The following is a 7,276-nucleotide window of genomic DNA, read 5'->3' as shown; positions in this document are numbered from 1 at the left end:
TCCCTGGGCCGCAGTTCAATGATCGATTTCTTAGTTGTATCATCGGACCTGCGGATATGCTTTGGACACTCGGGTGAAGAGGGGGGCAGAGCTGTCGACTGATCACCACCTTATGGTGAGTTGGCTCAGATGGTGGGGGAGGAAGCCGGTCAGATCTGGCAGGCCCAGAACGTCTAGCAGAATCCCCCGTCAGAGCAAGCTTCAACTCCCACCTTCAGCAGAGCTTCAACTATGTCTCGAGTGAGGTGGAGGACATTGAGTCCAAATGGGCTGTGTTCCGTGCCTCTATTGCTGAGGCGGCCAGCCGGAGCTGTGGCCGTAAGGTTGTTGGTTCCTCTCGTGACGGTAATCCAAGAACTCGTTGGTGGAGACCTGCAGTGAGGGATGCCGTCAAGCTGAAGAAAGAGTCCTATCGGGTCTTCTTGGCCTGTGGGATTCTGGAGGCAGCTGATAGGTACCGACAGGCTAAGTGGCATGTGTTTTCGGCTGTTGCCAAGGCAAAACTTGAGCATGGGAGGAGTTCGGCGAGGCCATGGACAAAGACTTCCGGAGTGCTTTGAGGAGATTCTGGTCCACCATCCGGCGGCTCAGGAGGTGGAAGCAGTGCTCCGTCAATACTGTGTACAGTGGAGATGGGGAGCTGCTGACCTCAACTCGGGACGTTGTGGGTCGTTGGAAGGAATACTTTGAAGATTTTCTCAATCCTACCAACATGTCTTCCGATAAGGAAGCCGAGCTGGGGGACTCAGGGGTGGACTCTTCTATCTCTGGGGCTGGAGTCGCTCAGGTGGTTAAAAAGCTCTTTGGCGGCAACTGTGAACATTTTAGCTTTAATTTAGCATTTTTGCTTCTCAAATGAAAACAGTCCAAGACAGACCTCATGTCTAGAGGAAGGGACTTCCAGAGAGCAGGAGCTGAGCTGCAAAAGCTCTGTCACCTTTGGTTTTTAAGCAGGTATGCTGAACAGCAAGCAGACCCTGATCAAATTACCTCTGGGATCTGCTTGCCACATGTGGCAGCTAAAGTTCACTCATATGATGACCATGCTGAGTTGTATAAGTTAAAAGCAGCATTTTGTAGTGTCCTGTGTAATGGATCAGCAGCCGGTGTAGCTAAGCTAACAACACGGTTACATGTGAGTATGCTGAAGTACTAGTTAGGAGCCTTGCTGCAGCGTTTTGAACAACTTTCCAGAGATTTCTTATTGAGGCAATTGAAAAAAGAAATACAGTACTCCAGGTGTGAGGATGAAGTGCTCAGAAAAAGAAACGGGTAAAAAACATTTCCGAAGATTCCAGGCTGAACTGACTGGGGACAGATATTGTAAACATGCAGGGAGACATCTAACACTGCTCACTGTTTCATGAGAAAATGCAGGAAAAGTTTCACAGTCTAAAAAAAAATAAAGACAGCGGGAGAAGCATGAGAAATAATAAGAAGGGGGACCGGAGGGTGTGTTCCAATTACAGGGGAATCACACTCCTCAGCCTCCCTGGTAAGGTCTATTCAGGGGTCCTGGAGAGGAGGGGATCCTGGAGTGGGCATGGGAGTTGGCCCAACCAGTCTACATGTGCTTTTTGGACTTCGAGAAGGCGTTTGACCGTGTCCCCCGGGGGCTCCTTTGGGGAGTACTCCGGGAGTATGGGGTACCGGTCCCTGTACGACAGGTGTCAGAGCTTGGTCCACAAGTAAGTCGGATTCTTTTCCAATGAGGGTTGGACTCCGCCAAGGCTGCCCTTTATCACCGATTCTGTTCATAACTTATATGGACAGAATTTCTAGGCACAGCCGAGGTGTTGAGGGGATCCGACTTGGTGGCCTCAGGATTGGGTCCCTGCTTTTTGCAGATGACGTGGTCCTGTTGGCTTCATCTGGTCGTGATCTCCAGCTCTCACTTGAGCTGAGATGGACAGACGGATCGGTGCGGCGTCTGCAGTAATGCGGACTCTGCGCCGGTCTGTCGTGGTGAAGAAGGAGCTGAACCAGAAGACGGAGCTCTCGATTTACCAGTCGATCTACGTTCCTACCCTCATCTATGGTCATGAGCTGTGGGTCGTGACCGAAAGAAGGAGATCTCGTATACAGGCGGCTGAAATGAGTTTCCTCCGCAGGGTGGCCGGGCTCTCCCTTAGAGATAGGGTGAGGAGCTCGGTCATCCGGGAGGAGATCAGAGTAGAGCCGCTGCTCCTCCGCATCGAGAGGAACCAGTTGAGGTGGCTCGGGCATCTGGTCAGGATGCCTCCTGGACCTCCCAGGTGAGGTGTTCCTGGCACTGTTGTGGAATATTTTTTACTACTTTGATGCTACAGAGAGGACATGGCAGCCGATGGCAAAAGGGACTACATTTATTGCAGAGACTCACACAGCTTCAGTGTGGGACAAGGGAGGCCACTCTTCAGAATAAGCCCTCTGCTTATAATGGCTCATCTCTGCAGCAATATTTCTTTACATGGAAGTATGTAATGAAGTATTGGTCACAAGTTGGTAATTATACACTTTCCAAGCTGACTCCTGGTGACTGTTGTTGACAGAGTTGCCATGTTACTGCAACAGATATCATTGTTTACCAGATGCAGAAGTTGGATCAAATCTAACTTCCACAGTATGTACACACATACATATACATATACATATACATATACATATACATACAAACCAAGTTTAGATCTAGCCCACGCCAATGGAGGGCCAGGATCCCCACACCGCCACTGAGCAGCAACCAGGCCACACCCCTGTGCACCAGCCACGCTCCCTGAGTGTTTTGACCAGGTTCTAAGAATTGAAGCCGGCTTGAGCAGTTTCTATTTGGTTTCAGTGGTTTCAAGTAGTTCTTGACAATTACGAACAAGGATAAGAAATTTATATTGGTTTCAGCAGTTTTGACTAGTTCTGGAAAGTGTAAAGCATCTTAGACGTACTGAACAAAATTAAGATTCTATCTTGTTTCAGCAGTTTCAAGTGGTTCTTGACAGAGACAAGATTAAGCAGATTCTATTTTTTTTTTTGTCTTGTCCAGCATTTAAGCAAGCAGAATGATTGTCTGATTGATTGTTTTTATTTTAATTATTTATTTAGTGTAAATTTCTACTGCTGGACCAGACCAGAGAGGATAGGAGCAACAGAGCGATAAATGGAAAGAGAAAGAAAACACCTCGTAGAGAGAGAGAAAAAGAAAGAGATAGAAAGAGAAAGAAGGAAAAAAAACAGACATCTGCATAAACGTACGCATATACACCCATACGCATTTGCCTATATAGACGCATGTACCTACATATTCACACACATAGACACAAACAGGCCAATCTTAGATTCTTATTCCCCCTGCAGAGGACTAGACTATCAAGTGTCAACAGCACCATAAACTATCAGGTTAAATATTAATGGGAGACAAAGAAAACAAGCTGCTGTTCGTGAATAATCCTGTAAACGACCCAGTGACTGTGTCACATGCAGAACATACAGAGTGGAACGTGTTCAGAGAAGAGTGATCATGCCGATGTGACCCCACCCACACAATGTGACCCCGCCCACACAAAGGCCAGAAGCAGGCCAGGAGGACCCCGAGACCCAAGTGACCGGTAGCCACCCCCAAGCACAGGATCCAACCACCCCACCCCGGAGCCAGCTATGGACCCACCACCCGGGAGGCAGCGGAGGGGAGACCCAGCTGGAGTCCCCCGCGGTCAGGGGGAACAGGCCCCAGACCCCAGACCGGCAGGAACCGGCCCCGCTGGGCACACACACGCACGCTCACACACACACACACACACCGATCCCCAACCGTCTTGGTTCCAGGTCCACAACCAGGCACCAGGGCACGGACCTGCCCCCCACTGCAGATCCAGGTCAGTCCAGCCCCCACGGCGGAGGCCAACGCCCCCCACCCCCAAGAGAACGGCCCGGGCACCGGAGCCCAGCCCATCCTGCAGTGGCGCGGCCGCCTGCCACAGAGCAAGAACCTGCCGGCCAAGCCCTTACCAGTGGCCTCGCCCGTCGGCAGTGAGGCAACCCAAACCACTGACCCACCCAAGAAAGTTTCCATTTTCTATTATATGTTCTAACTGCTTTACTCCTTTATTCTTCCACTGAAGGAAGTTTAACAACTTTCTGTTTTGCAGGATGTCAGGATTGTTCCAGATGGGTGTGAGCTTACATGGAATAAGTGCAGACATGGTTACTTTCAGGAATTCCCACCAAGCTATTAGAGAGGAGCTGATGTTAATGCTTTTGAAGATGCTCTTAGAGGAGGCTTTGAGGCTACAGACTGGAACGTCCTCTGTGAACCTCATGGAGACGACATCAACGCCATGACTGAGTGTGTGACAGATTACATAAACTTCTGTGTGGACAGCATCGTCCCAACAAGAACAGTGAGGTGCTTCCCCAATAACAAACCCTGGATCACCAGTGAGCTGAAAAAGCTGCTGAACATCAAAAAGAAAGCCTTCAGGGATGGAGACAGGGAGTTATTGAGGGCAACACAAAAACAACTTCAAACCCAAACTAAGAAGTGCAAGGAGGACTACAGGAAGAAGTTAGAAAGTCAGCTCCAGCAGAATAACCTGAGGGATGTGTGGTCTGGAATGAAGAAGATCACCAGCTTCAAGTTAAAGGGGGACCAGCCTGATGGAGGTCTGGACAGAGCTAATGAGCTGAACATATTCTTCAACAGGTTCAGTTCACCCCCTACCTCCAGCCCAACAGACCACACACCCTCTACAAACAGAAAGAGCAGGTGAAGAGTCAATGTTGTGAACTTCGTGGTCTTCCGTACGGAGTTAATGACCAGTTTCCTAAAGAAATCTTGGATCGGCGAAGAGTCCTGTTTCCCATCAGGAAGAAATCCATCATGGACAAACTATTTATCACTGGACAGCTGTACCGCGACCCGAACATCACTGCGTGGCTCTACTAACCTGTTGGTGTGTGCTACTTTTCACTTAATCATGCCATATCTATAAAATTGTGGTTTTAAAAAAATAGTTAATAGTTTCACTGCCCGTCTCCACTACACCATTCCCGACACGAATGTGTTTTTTGGATTATTTTCTTTCTTTCAAACAGTCATGCTTTTTACTTTTACTTTCTCCAATCATGTCACCCCTATCAGTAATTTCACTTGTTATTTTATAAATATGACTCGCGGCGTATGCACACGATTGTACATCAGACCCAGCATTTGGCACGATTCACAAATACACACACACACACACATAAAGAGGAGGAAAGCACACATGGAGACACTTTAAGTGTAAATCCAGGTCCTGTATACAGTTAGCAGGTGCACAAGCAGTGGGTTGCACACAGACACATGCTATAGTAATATGCAAATAGCCTTCATCTTCATCAGTTTAAGAATACACTGAGGTTTGTCACTTGGAATGTGCGTGGAGCTGGAACAAGAGAAAAGAAGTTAGAAATCTTTAATCAGTCGCAGGAAATGAAGGCAGACATCGTTCTCCTGCAGGAGACTAATTTATCTAATTCAACAATAAATCTTTCAATGGACCAGTTTCCACATGTTTACTCAGCTTGCTATAATTCCAGACAAAGAGGAGTAGCCACTCTTATTAATAAAAGGTTCAAATTTGACATTGATCAAACAATCACAGATCCAGAAGTCAGATTTTTAATAGTTACATTATCTATTCAAAATGTTAAGTTAACTATTGCAAATGTTTATGGCCCAAATGTTGATGACTCCTCCTTTTTTCACTCCCTCTTTACTTCGCTCTATGATCACTTAGATAACACAATCATTGTAGCAGGGGACTTAAATGTTATTCTAGACAAATACAGTTCATCAGGGAAGCATCGAGGTTGGAAATCAGCTGAAACGGTTAAACAGTACATGAAGGATTTTGGTCTTTGCGATGCATGGCGTTCTCATCACCCGACACTGAGAGAATACACTTTCTTCTCTTCAGTTCACCATACCTATTCTAGACTAGACGACTTCCTAATCAGCACTTCACTCATGAGTGACATATCAGAGATAAAGATCCATCCCATAATCATCAGTGATCATGCACCTGTATCATTAACCCTTAGAAGTAAAAACTGTAAGCCAGCCACTAGAAACTGGAGATTTAATACATCATTACTTACAGATTCTGAGTTTATCAGTTACTTTAAAAGAGAATGGTCCTCATGTCTAGAAAACAATAACAGACCAGAAACTTCAGCGTGTGTTCTGTGGGAAGCAGGAAAAGCAGTAATGAGAGGGAAAATAATATCCTTCTCTTCCCATAAGAAAAAGAAGGAAACGTTGAGAACATCAGAATTAGAACTCAGAATTAAATCACTAGAGGAAGCTTACCATGTCTCCCCAGAAGAACACACACTGAATGATATTAGAAAAGCCAAATTAGAACTTAATGAAATAATAGATAAAAGAACACAATTCATGGTGCAAAGACTTCGATTGGACAATTTTGAACATGGTAACAAATCTGGAAAGTTCCTGGATAACCAACTAAAGGCAAATAAGGAGAAAACAACAATTCCCTCTATAAAAGATTCAGAAGGAAATATCAGCCATGATCCTGACATGATAAACAATACTTTCAAAGAATTTTACAAAGCATGCATTTCCTTTCCCTTCTTCACATTATTTCTCAAACACACATCACATCTGTTAATAATGAGGTACATGCTAATTAGAATTATTTACTCAAAAGCCCATATTTTGATTAGTTTAATCACTTGAAAATCCTTGCTCGTGACACATGACATGAGTTTTCCCTGATTTAAAATACCATTGCCACAACAGACTGATAAAACATCTGCAGCATTTATTACAGACTTGAAACAAACCAGAGCTTCCGTCCTCCATAAAGTCATCTCATGCCCTTCTTGCAAATGGCCTCTGTGTTGGTGAACCAGTCCAGTTTTTATTGTACAATGGTACACCCACTGAGTCCGCAAGATGCACATCCTGCAGACAGGAGAGGGCAGCAGCTTGTTCTTCCTAAAGTCCACTACCATCTCGTTTGTCTTCGCCAAGTTCAGTTGTTGCTGGTTCTCCCTGCATTACTTCACAAAATGGTCAACCTTGTACTCAGCCTCCCACCCTCCACACACCCCACAATGGCCATATATTATGATTAAATACAAAGGGAAAACAGATTAAGCAACAAATAGGTTAAATATCCAGTTATCTAATATGTGAGCTGGTGTGAGCGCAACCACCTGTGCCTGAACACCAGTGGTCGACTTCAGGAGGAGGACATTACCACACCTACCGGTGAACATCCAGGAGGAGGACATTACCACA

Source organism: Telmatherina bonti (assembly GCF_933228915.1).
Source record: "Telmatherina bonti genome assembly, chromosome: 17".
Lineage (NCBI taxonomy): Eukaryota > Metazoa > Chordata > Actinopteri > Atheriniformes > Telmatherinidae > Telmatherina > Telmatherina bonti.
Note: the sequence above shows the minus strand (reverse complement) of the source record.